Source organism: Pelodiscus sinensis, chromosome 1 (genome assembly GCF_052426305.1).
Source record: "Pelodiscus sinensis isolate ZL-2025 chromosome 1, ASM5242630v1, whole genome shotgun sequence".
Classification (NCBI taxonomy): domain Eukaryota; kingdom Metazoa; phylum Chordata; order Testudines; family Trionychidae; genus Pelodiscus; species Pelodiscus sinensis.
The window spans coordinates 292707722-292720415 of NC_143052.1; the positions used below are offsets into that span (position 1 = coordinate 292707722).

General features: G+C 41.1%; 1 protein-coding gene across 7 annotated transcripts in view; it reads left to right on the forward strand.

The window, feature by feature from the left end:
* The window catches only part of LRCH1 (leucine rich repeats and calponin homology domain containing 1), a 214563-nt gene that overhangs the window by 6449 nt on the left and 195420 nt on the right, over positions 1-12694 (forward strand). The window contains exon 2 of one of the 7 annotated variants that reach the window (XM_075919031.2): positions 1511-1557. The exons of the other annotated variants lie outside the window; for them this stretch is intronic. The gene's annotated coding sequence lies outside the window, so the exon portion shown is untranslated. The remainder of the gene's footprint in view (positions 1-1510; positions 1558-12694) is intronic. 7 annotated transcript variants of the gene reach the window in all.

A 12694-nucleotide genomic window follows, 5' to 3' on the forward strand; every position in this document is an offset into this window, starting at 1 on the left:
TAAAACCTTACCTGTACTTTGACAGCATCTTTCTGGGATCCCAGATTTATCAGTTGCATGGTTTTTTACATAGGTTGTTTTCAACATAATTGGTAAATTACAAGTACTTTATAATAAAAGATTTTCAAGAGTGCTTCCAGAACATGCTACTGGTGTTTTAGCCAGGTATAATGAAAAATAAGCTGCAAAATGTGGCTATGTAAATAACCTACGCAAAATATTTAATTGAAAATAGGTTGCTGAAAAATGTCTTTGCAGAATGGAAGTGTGTAAAACATCTGTGTTGTGTGTATCTATACAAAATGTTTTTATAAATATTAGTAAAAATGTAAGCAAAGGTTGAGATAAGAAAAGGTTAACTGGATAGTACCAAGTTTCCTTAAGCTAAATGGGGTTACTTGATGAAATACCATACATAAGAGTAAAATATCTTTGAATGTTTTCTTAAAGGTGTATATTTTTGTTAAAATAATATTTAAATACACAATACCCTTTTTATGTAGTTAAACAATCCAGATTACTAGAACTGCAAGACTGGGGGGTGTGTGTGTGCCCCTTTTGTATTTTGCATGTATTTAGTACTTGTCTGTCACTCAAATTGTATAATGAAAATAAACTGCAGTCATTTTTACTTCCAAACTATCATGCACCGGCACAATGTTTGGGATATAAATATCTGGGAGAATGCTCAAATAAATCACAACCCCACTTCTCATTTTAAATTAAACATGAAAATTTAACTTTAAAGAGGTCTTATAAAAGGAAAAAAATCTACTAGATGAAATGAACTTCTGGGAGCTATGTAGTGGACAGTATTATTTTAACACTTCATTTTTAAAAATGCTTATAGATGTGCAGATTTAATTTACAGGGTTTGATATCTGAGGCATCTAAAAAAATCATAACCAGAATGAAGTATTCTGATTAAACAACATTTTTAAATGAAGCTTTTGATGTTTATATATCTTTAAAAATGACGCAAAGTTGGTTCTTTATTAGTGTAAACTTACTTTAGTAGATAAAGTCCTATTGTAGAGAGCTCTTTAAGCAGTATTTCAGATTTGCTTTTACTCACTATGGGCCTTACCTGCTCCTAGTAAGGTCAGTGTCAAAACTCTCGTTAAAGTAAACTCTCTTAGAAGTAGCACTGGACTGCAGGTATGAATGAGAATCTTGCATAAATGTGCAGTAGTAATATGGAAGACAAGAAAATTAGGGTGACTAAATAGGATGTATTTTTGAAATATTTGTTAATCTGAAGTTATTTAATACTTCATGGTATTCATTTATGAGTTTTTCCTGAATAAGAACTGAATGAGTCAGTAAACTGAATTTTCAGATTCTTTACTGCATATTAACTATTAATGAAAGTATATTATCAAAAGCAATTTAGGGCACAGAAAAGCCTCTTTATGTAAAGTTTCTGGTTAGATGTTCTAAACCACATCAGTGTGGCTGCATTGCACAAGCAGTTCAAAAATAAATGCTATTCTTATCATTTGTATTACAGACTGGATTATGCAAAAGACAGTGGCACACTAATCATATACTTCTAGAGTGAGTATGTAATTATGTTCCATACAACCACTGGGAAAGTTAGAAGCATATTAGTTTATAAAAAGAAAAGTTACTTTGATACACAATCATGGCTGTGTCTGTCAGTCACTATAACCTCTTTCTTTGTGGCTTGGATGGGTTTTAAAGACAGATCCTGCAAACCCTTTCTTGTGTGACTAATACCCATGTTGCCCCATTGATTTCAGTGTAAGGATTGCACACGCGAATAGGATTACTAAAGGATGAGTAAAGGAAGGCAGGAAATGGGATTTGAGTTTTTAACTTGGTTAACAAAACCTTTTTAAAAAAATTCAAAACTATTTAAGCATAGTTACTTGGCAGAAACATGATTTTTTTTAATGGCTTAAATTAGCAAGACCATATACAGATTGAATGTCTCTAGTCAGACACACTCTGGTCCGGCAACATCCATGGTCTGGCATGATTTTAGTTAGCTGAATGTCCACTTATCATGACTGTGGCCAAGTATCTCACAGTCCCATACAGTTTGTTTACAGCCACCAGTCCTGGCTCTCAGTGTTCTGTGCTGTTATTTAGCTCTAATTTACCCCTCAGTGTTTTCTAAGAGCCTGGTAAGCATTGGAAGTATTGGTAATGCTGCTAGACAATATTGACCTCTGATGGTTTGGCAAAATCTCTTGGCTAGGCACTAGTCAGGTCCTGAAGATGCTGGATTAGAGGTTTCACCTGTGCCATGCTTTAAAGATGGTTATTTCTGTGCTGTGCTGTCGAGGCAAAACCATCTTCAAATAGATAGCTACAAATGAGGATGTGACTTTGCTTTCCAGATTCTCTGATGATAAACACAGGAATCTAGGAGATAGATTTCAAAAGTGTTTATTTAGCTTTTAATGGGCAATTTTGATTGAAATCTGACACATAAGAGTTTGGCACTAAGGATTCTTTTCTTCATAATCTCAGAAAAGAATTTTTGATTTTTTAATTATACATGTTAAATATGTTAAAACTTAACAAGTTCTGCATTGCTTTTCATTTGGTTTTAGTTCAAGGTGAATTTAAACCACAATAATTTGTAGTACACTTTGATTCTACTACCTCTTCTTAGAAGTTAGCTCTACTCCTTAGTTGACCTGACTATTTATTTTATTGTCTTACATTGTAATCGATTTACATTATTATCCATTATTTCAAGTCTTCATTACTAATTACAGTGTTTTTCCCCACAAAATCATATTTGCCACAGATTCTTTTTATAAGTTATACACATTTAATTAATGTAATTTATTCTAATTAATTCCTTCCAGCCCCTCTGCTCTCCTAGTTGCTGTTGACAATGCTCTGTTTCTGGTAATTTTGCTAATTAGATCAGTAAATGTTCAAGTGGATGTAGATTGTTTACTCTTCTCTCTGAACAATCAGACAATCCAAATAAACACTCATTTTTCAAAACCAGTTTTCTCTAAGATTTTGTTGTGTAAGCTATAGAAGAAAATAAGTGTGGATATTTGACAGGCCCTATTCACTTCCTCTTTGGCTTCCTTCCCTTTCCCAATGCTTACTCTGCTTCCCTCATCTGGAGAACATAATTGTTGCCTTGAAAGGACACTGACTAAAATGAATAAATTGGACTTTGCACAAAAAGCTTCATTCAACAAAATTACTGTAATTTAACGAAATTATAAGAGTATATGACAAATTACAATCTACCACAAGATATTGAAAAAATTAAACTGAGTATAAACCAAAATAAGAATGATTTGATCCTACAAAAGCAAGATCTTTCACATTTTAGAAATCAATCATAAGACTGATAGAGTATCTGTGAGTTTCTCTTGAGCCTAGATGTTTGACGTTTAATCGTTTACGGCAGACTTCTTGTATTTAAGGCCTTCTGACTTTACTCAGTGTAGCTTTTATCTAAATATTACACTAAACTTATTGGAACAATGATGAGAGGAAAGTTAACATAAGAAAAATTAATTGTAATAGTACAGAGCCATTAAAAACACAGCTTAAGAGAAATACAGAAATGTATAAAGTGGAAAAATCATATCAAGTAAATAAACAGAAGTTCAGCATTGTTTACCCAACTGTCAAAACAGAACTGTTCTTTTAGACTGAAACGTCTTTAAAATGTATTTTTAGTCTAGAGAGTGCTGCATCAACATATTCAAGTTTCTTTTTTCTGAAGGGTCATCTTTCATAGAAGATCTTGCAGTATGAAGGAAACATTCAGAAGTGCAAAGGTTTCTAGTGATTTATAATCATAGCGTAGCTCTTCTGAAGTCACTTTTCTTTTAGTTTTGGGCCCATGAAGCTTTGGGGCCCTTGGTAGATGTGGTCCTCCCTTCAGGTTTTGAGAGCTTATTAATGTCAAGGATAAACAAATCATTCAAAAAAGTATCTAATAGGCCTTTTTTGTTGCAGAACTTTGAAGATTTTGTGATACAAGCTGATAGCTAATGTTGAAAGTTTGTCACTGATTTATATATTTTTTGCTATAACACCTGTGCAAGTCCTCCTTAAATTCTCCTGCAGCTAGCCTTTGTGACCCTGTTACTTTCCCTCTTGGGGAAGACCCCCAATTGGTTTGTGGTTGTGGAGTGACAACTGAGGGTAGACGCTTTGCCACAAATTCTCTTCCAGCTGCAAAAACAGAGTTGCTCTTCTGCTGAACATTCAGTGTGACTGCTAACTTTGTGAAAAACAGCGCGTGGAAGTGGGAGCCAGCTACTTTTGTATTTTAATACCTTTTTTGTTACTAATTCCCTGGGTGGTGGTGTTGGTCAGTTTTTCTCTAACAGTGAAAAGGGACTGATAATAGTTAATATCCTCACAGTGATGTGACTATTAATTACTCAGTATTTATAGAGTGCTGTTAAGTGCTAAATATTAGATTTGGAGGAAAATGAGGAGGGGGGAGGGTAGCTAGAACATAGGAAGAATCGAGTGTGAGGGAGTGAAATGAAAATTTGTGGATGTGCAAGAGGCAGAAAAAAAGGAAGAATAGCAATGAGGCAACATAATGTGAGCCTGAAGAAGGGAATGGATATAAGGATGAATGAAAACCTGCTTTTCAAAGATAACAGTTACAGAGTAGTAATGAAAGAAAATTTATGGAGGTGGATAGAATGGAAGAAGAGTAAAGGGAATAAAGAATTGGAAGAAGAAAATAAACAAGAGACCTACACAAAAGACTAGCTGAATTTTATGTTCTGAGAGAAATCATACATCTTCAAATTTGAAGGAAAAGGTGAGATTTTAAGCAGTAATGTTAATATTGTGGGTTATTTAGGATTAGGTAGTCCATCAACTGGATGATATATTTATGTGCAGACATGTCCACTTAATTCTAATTTAAAATGTTGACAAGGATACATGAAAGCCAGTACAAGAAGCTGGAGTTCTCTTTCCATGCAGTGGAGAAAGCTGATGGTTGTAAAAATGCAAAATATCCTCTCCCCAAAACTCCAGGGCTGGTCTTTCATGTGGCTATTCTACTACATACAAGGACAGAATGAAAAATTATTATAACTCTTGCCACAAAACGTTGATGGCTATTCCTTCCTGTATGCTGCATGACCCACAGTTGATGTTTCTTGCTTGCTTTTGGAGGGACTAGTTCCTGTGCCCATACCTTTGAATGTCCACTCTCCATTCCTGCCTCCTAAAAGTCAGAGTTTAGGCTTCTTTTGTAAATGTCCATGTAATAGGGTTGTTGATGTGCTCTGAGGCTAGTGGTTAGCATCCACCTAGTAGTGGGACAATGGTGGGTGTGCCAATGCTGTAGGAAGATCAGCAGCATTTGGGCTCTGAGGGGGCCCTCTGTGTTACCCTGCCTGGGTCATTTCCTACCACTGTTTTCCTCCTATAATTTCTGGTCCCAGATGAAGTAAAGGAAACTAACCCATTAGCCCGAAGAGGCATATAGTCTTGTTCCTTCAGCAAGGCTTCTCCAGCACCTTTGATAGAAGCCTTCAGGGTCGGTCTGTCTTCCTTTCCAGTCTCCCCTTACTGAGCTGGTTAGCTTCCTTTTCAACCCCTTCTCCGATTGAAACAGGCTCCGCAAGACTGAAGGGGCTTGGCTGCCTGGGCTCAGTATTGTCTTTTAATCCTTTCTTACCAAGTGTGAGGTTTGTGTATCCCATAACAGTCCATCAGTGCCAAATACGTCAGCTTAAATAAAGAAAGGCATCTTTGAGACTGAAAACAACATTTAAAAAAAAATCAGTACTGAAAGGTTAGGCTTGGTAAACAGTATTGCAGTTTTGAGACCTAGCCTAGCTAGCTGGACCAGCTCTTGTATTTAGAATTTATTAAGTAGAGTTAAAATCTCAGTGATAGCATTGCTCTTGTCGTTAACAAGTTGGATTCTAGTCCGTTTGAAATTGTCATCCTAGTTTGTAAATTGCTCGTGGCTCCTTCTTCAGTTATTGGGGGAATCTGGGTGCCAAGTCTATGGGTCCCAAAAATATTGGCAGGCCTCTGATCAAGCAAATCTTGATATTTTTATTTAAATTTGAGATTTGAAATTTGGGGTATTGGTAGTGCTTTTCATCTGTAAATCTTAAAGTGCTTTATTTTGTAACCGAGGGCAAAGGCCAGACTCACCAGGATGATAGGCATCTAGCAACATTACAAGTGCCTAAATAAATTAGGACCTATCTCCCATTAAAAGTCAATAAGATTTAGGCTCCTAAGTAACTGTTACTTTCAAAACTCCCCCTAGGTGCCTATGTGCATCATTAGGCACCTAAAATACCCTTCTAAATTTGGTTCTGAGTATCTTTATCTCCTTTCAACATATGGGGAAGCAGAGAGAAAAATAAGTAACATTCCCAAATTCACAGAATAGGTCAGTGGCAGAGACAGAAATAGATCAAAAACTATTGGTTCCAGATGCAGTGGGTTGGACCACAATGCCTCCCAATTAGACTTTGGGGTATAGTAAACATACCAATGTTTATTCACTCATATCAAAGGGGCTTCTAGAATGTTTTAAGGAATTCCTTTTCGTCTTTATACAGTATCATCTCAAAGAATAGTTCCTCCCTGATATAGTTGTGAGTAAATGTACCCTTTTGGGAAGACTTGTGCATTGACTCTATCTACCCTATGTGGTCATCTTGCTTTTTATCAGACTGACTTGTTGGCCAGCCTGCCTTTTGCTTTCTCTCCTTGTATGGTACTGACCACCATAGTGTTGGAACACTTCAACATATTTAGAAATACAAATAAAGCTATCTTTGTTCCTTCTATCCAAGCCTGTAGGAGAAATAGTAATATTATGTTTATACTTACGTGTGCATGTGAAGATTTTACTGAAAGAGAGCCAAATAAGATGAGAGTTGCCTATAGTTGTGAATATGATGAGGTCTGTAATTATTCCTGGTTTTAGAGAAAGTGAGTTTCATACTTAGGAATGCCTGTGAAAATTTTGACAATCATGATCACAAGTCTGCTGACAGTTTCACAGCTTCAGTGGTGCACAGCTGGAGTGGGAGGTCCGGAGCCTAAGAGAGAGGTGATCTGAGATAGCTACTAAGAATCCCGTGGTGGCCTTTGAATATTGGGACAGAGAACTTGAATTCATCTCAGCAGGAGGAACAGGGTAGGTGGGGGAGTGGACAGCAGAACACCAGGATATGTTCACAATAATTTGTTTTGCTAAGTGGGGGAGTGGACAGCAGAACACCAGGATATGTTCACAATAATTTGTTTTGCGAAGTGGCTAAGCTGCTGTGTTTTGTATCAGTTGAAGCGTTCTCAGCTGATCTTCATATATAAAGTAAAAGAAAAAGAATTTATAGACTTAAAGGCCAGAAGAGATCAGTTGCAATCATTTAGTATAACATGCTGCTTACCACAATGTGTAGGACTATCCTGCTTTAATTCCTGTTTCAGATTGAATGTCTGTGATTGAATTAGAGCATATCTCTTACAAAAAATATCCAGTTTTGATTAAAAAAAATCAGTGTTGGAGAATCCACAACCATCCAGGCTAAATTGTTCGAATATTTAGTTACCTTCACTGTTAAAATTGTGCCTTATTTTCAGTCTGAATTTATCTAGCTTCCCTTTCTAGCCATTGGATACTGTTATGCCTTTGCTTTTTGACTGACAGACCCTCCAGTATCAAATTTCTACTTCCTATATGGGAACTTATTGACTGTGATGGAATCTTTGATTAACTAAATAGATAAGAAAAGTTCTGACAAAGAATTCCCAGAAAACCTTGCCTTTTATACACTACTAGAGGGTTTACCTGGCATTGCTCATCTTTGTTGGGGCTCAGGGCAGAGGGTGGGGGTCAAAGTTCCCTCTAAGCTACATGCCTGCACAGCCGTGCAATACAACCTGTGCGGCTGCCGCTTTACTCCAGCTGGAACTGGCGCTGCCTCTGGTGCTATTTTTAGTACTGAGGTCCCTTTAAAAATAGCACCACGGGCGGCCTCTGCTCCAGTTTTGGCACACAGTCCTGCCCTGGGAGTGGCTGGGGCTGGGTTCAGGGCCGGGGCTGCAGGAGCTACTGGGGTCAGGACCTGGTACTAAAAAGAGCACCGCGGTCCCGGCTCCAGTCCCCGCAAACTGCTTTCTACGTTGAAAGTAGAAAGTTAGGGAATAAGCTGGGGGAGAACTAAGGGGAAGGGGGGGCGAGGAGAGGAAAGGGCATGTGCTGAGGGGAGAGGAGGGGGCCACGGCAGGAGAAGAAAGGGCAAGGCTTACTGATTAACGTTTTACATCCATAGTACGAAATAGGCCTGTTAAATTTTGTTTAATCAACGAATCGACTATTTGATGGGCAACTGCTTCCCAACTTGTGCTGGGTGTCCCCACCCCCAGTTGCGGGACTAGTTGACTAGTCACAAACATCCCTAGTACGAAGCAGCACATACACGAGACTCTCAAAAATTCCTAGTCTCTCATGTGTGATTTCAGTGCAGACACACGACTTTCCTTGGAATTTCTTGGGCTTGCTCCAAGTTAAAAACGTCACAAAGCGATTTTACATTAACATAATTATTTTAAGAAGTAAATCCTTAGCTTTAGTAGATAACACAGACCTTGTTCTGTGCAAATTAGTAATACTAGTCTGTTAATGTAGCATCTTTCAGATGATTTCATTTTTACAAAGGTACAAAATACTGTATTACTCCCTGTTTTTACAGATACAAAACAGAGGAGCAGAGCGTTTTGAGTCACTTGATCTAGATCCCAGAGCAAATAAATGGCAAAAGTTGGGAACAGAATCTATCTCTGACTCCCATTTTTTTATGTTATCAATTAGATCAAGATGTGTTCAAGAGTCTGTAAAAATTGGTGGAGTGGTATTTTATCTAGTTTTATTTTTTTAAGATATGCATTTATACATGTGGATCATTCAAAGGGCTAGTCTCTGAAGCTTTCATTGCTGTTTTAGAGCATGGGTGCCATCTATGTAAATATTTTGCACTAATGCTATGCAGAGACAAAAACATGAAACACTGGCAACAGCTGGAGCATTTCATTAGAATGCAGAGAGAGAAGACATGAAGCTAGGATTCAGAAATGTGCAGCCTGTGAAAAGGTTGTTGTCTAGATTGGTGACTGATTAAAAATCAGATATTCTCCAAATGAGAATGTGAACTTTAAAGAAGCAATATTTTGACCAAAAGTGCTCTATCCCTTCTCTTCCTTTCCAGCTCTTTGTACATTTATCTTCCTCATGAGCAGAATAAGGTTATTTTTGTCGTGGTGCAGAAAAATGAAAACTAGCTCCTGGAATCCTTTATCTCTGTTTAATGTTGAACAGTGTTGGATGGAAGTAAAATAATTGCAGTAATTGGCAGTCTGAAGCATTTTAGTTGTGGAAGATAGAGCTACAAGACATTGCCTGCCTCCAGCTTATCAGAAATATGTAACCCACATTTAGCTAGGATGCACTGAAAACCTGAATAATACAAAGTGGTTCTATAAATAACTGATAATGCCCTTTCTTGGGGAAGGAGGCAAGGAACTAATTTAAACTTGTTTTCTGTATGGATGTTAAAAATGAGAAGTGATACATGGATTTACTGTGAGAATTTTATAAATATTCCCCATGCCTTTGAGATTATGCACACTGAATATCAAACAAGCCTGTGAAGTCTCTAGTACTGTTAGCGAGAGCAGAGCTTTTTTCTCATGTGACAATGGGTTAAACCAGCATTTCCCAAACTATGGGCTGTGGCCCGGTGCTGGTCCGCAGGAAAAAAAATACCGGGCCTCAGTGTGGCTGCCGGGATGTTCTGGGCTCCCAGAGTGCCCATGTGGCGCCGGGTCCCCCAAGCCCTGGGCCGGGCTGGGCGGAGGATGCAGCCGGATGTTCCGGGCTCCCGACAGAGGTGTAGTGAAGAGGGAACAGGAGGGTCAGTTACCCCCGGGCCCCACGCTAGAGGGGCGCCAGGCTGGGTTGTGAGGGGGGGGGGGCCGCTGGGCTCACCTGGGCTGCAGGAGGAGGAAAGTGCCGGAACCCGGTGCTGGACTCGAGGGGAGGGAGGGCACGAGGGAGGGGCAGTGAACCAGTGCTGGGCTCAATATGTCTGCGCGGTTTGGGTGGAGGTGCAGGGAAATGGAGCTCAGCTGGGCTGCAAGAGTGAAGAGGTGCAGGGTGCTGGGCTGAGCTGGGCTGCGGGAGTGGGAAGGTATGGGGTGGTGGGCTGGGTTGGGCTTCAGGGGGCTGGTGGGAGGTGTGGAGCTCAGAGATCATTTTGGCTGCAGGAGGACGGAGGTGCCGGGAACGCGGGACTAGACTAAAGGGGAGGGAGGGAGAGAGGGGCAGGAAATCAGAGCAGGGCTCAGCAGTTCTGCGGGGTTTGGGGGGAGGTGCAGGGAAATGGGGCTCAGCGGTGCTGTGGGGGAGGCATGCAGGGGAACCAGTGCTGGGATCAACTGGGCTGAGGTGGAGGGGGGAAGGCATAGGGAACAGATGGGCAGCTCGGCTGGGCTGTGAGGGGCTGCAGGGAACTGGTGCTGCGCTCCCTTGGAGTGTAGGGAATTGTTTTGGGGGAGGTGCAGGGAACCAGGGGAGGTGGGCAGCTCAATTGGGTTGCAGGGGAGGGAGGTGCAAAGAAGCCTAGTGAGAAGGGGGAAAACCAGGAGCCCTGAAATGACCTCCCCTGGTCCAAAAAATCCATCATCTGGGACCAGTCAGGTCCTGAAGGTGCCAGACAAGGGAGGTCCAACTCCTACCCAAGTCCCCTCCTTGCGCCCTCCCTCCTAGCTAGATACCCTACCCCCAATCTGCTCCTGCTCCCTCCTGCCTCCCGGAGTGCCTGTGCGGTGCCAGGTCCCCCAAGCCCTGGCCCGGACTGGGCGGAGGAAGCAGCCAGGTGAAACAGTGAAAATGTATTCATTTTTCATTCTTTTTTTTTATATGTGTTTATATTTTTGGGCTGCAAAAAACATTACTGGAAAAAAAACAGGTTCCAACTAAAGTAAAAAGTTTGGGAAACCCTGGTCTAGCCAGCTTTCTCTCCATCTTACAGTCCATTTATCCAATCCATTTTCCTTTAACTTGCTGGCAAGAATATCGTGGGTGACTGTGTGGGGGAAATTTTGCTTCCCTGGGGTACAGAGCCCCAGAAGGGTCCGAGGCTGGAAGTCAAATCAGTGAGGCAGGAGAGAAACCCAGAAGGAAAACTTTATTATGCATGCATGCAGGCAGGCTGACAGCAGAGCAATAGCAGTCAGCCCTGAGAGACAGTTTCAGGGATTCTTTATACAGTATGTTCAGACAGTAGTTGTTGATTGTTTTTCTTTAACATATCAAAGTCTCAGTAGAAGTACTCTGAGACGTCTCTGTTCACACCAGGAGTACTAGAAGTAAGTTTTGCAGAACAAAGGCAAATGAGAGAGTTTACATGACAAATTGTGACAGACTAGGAGTTTTCATGAACTTGAGATAGGAGGCATTGTAAGGGTCTTGATTAGAGTTAATTTGATTTCTCTCTGTTACAGGGAGAGAGGCCTGGAAAACTTTTAACCCTTACAGCAGTTTTCTTTAGAGAGTTTTTATTTCCTGCACAGTCCCCCCTTTAGACACAATTGGAGTTATTTGATTTTTCTCCCACAACTGTATCAAAAGCTTTGCTAAAGCTGGCACTGGAGGCTTTTGGAGGACCAGAAACAATTCATTTGCATATTCATCATTTTCTTAATGAATATGCAAATATTCAAATGAATGTTACCAGTCCTCCAAAGCTCGTGAATGGATTTACTGGACCCTGTGTCAAAAAGTTTGGGAACCCCTGGGTTAAACAATTAGGAACTGATATGATAAAACTTCGAATTATGAACACTAGAGTTAAAAACTGACCAGTTAAACACATACCTCATTTGGAACCAGAAGTAGGCAATCAGGCAGCAGAACCTCCCACCCCCACCACACACAAAAAAAGCACAAGAAATACTGTATGGCACAGCAGTACAGTTTTAAACATAAATGAACAAAAATAAAGGGAAAGTTTAAAAATGGAAAAGATAAGAAAATTGTTTCTGTGCTTGTTTCATTTACATTAAGGTGGTTACAAGTAAGGATGTTGAGAGGCAGGTAATTGATTAATTGTGTAATTGATACAATTTGTATTGACTACACCAGTGGTCCCCAACGCGGTGCCCATGGGCACCATGGCGCCCGCCAGGGCATTTATGTGCGCCCACCGAAACATCTGGGCTGGCCCCCCCCCGGCGCATGGCACATGCGTGGTGCGGGCCCCGGGTGTGTGGCGCATGGGCGGCCACTGCCCCGGGCACATGGCACATGCGCGGTGCCAGCCCTGGGCTCAGGGTGCATGGGTGGCCCCCACCCCCGGGCACGTGGCGCATGTGTGGCCCCACCCCCAGAAGCGCGGCGTGTGAGCGGTCCCTCCCCCGGACGCCCGGCACGTGAGCGGCCCCACCCTTTGGCGCCCGGCAGCCACGAAAGGTTGGGGACCACTGGACTATACTATTAGTTGATAAGGGAAGGTGCTCTGTCCCAGCTCGTGCTGGTCCAGGAACACCCCCTCTCTCCTCCCCCCCCCCCCAGGCCGCGCTGCAATTTAAATGTAATAGGAGCCTGGTGCGCAGGCAGCCTGGCTCCTACTACATTTAAAGTGCAGAGCTGCTGTGATGGTAGGTCCCGGACCAGCACAAG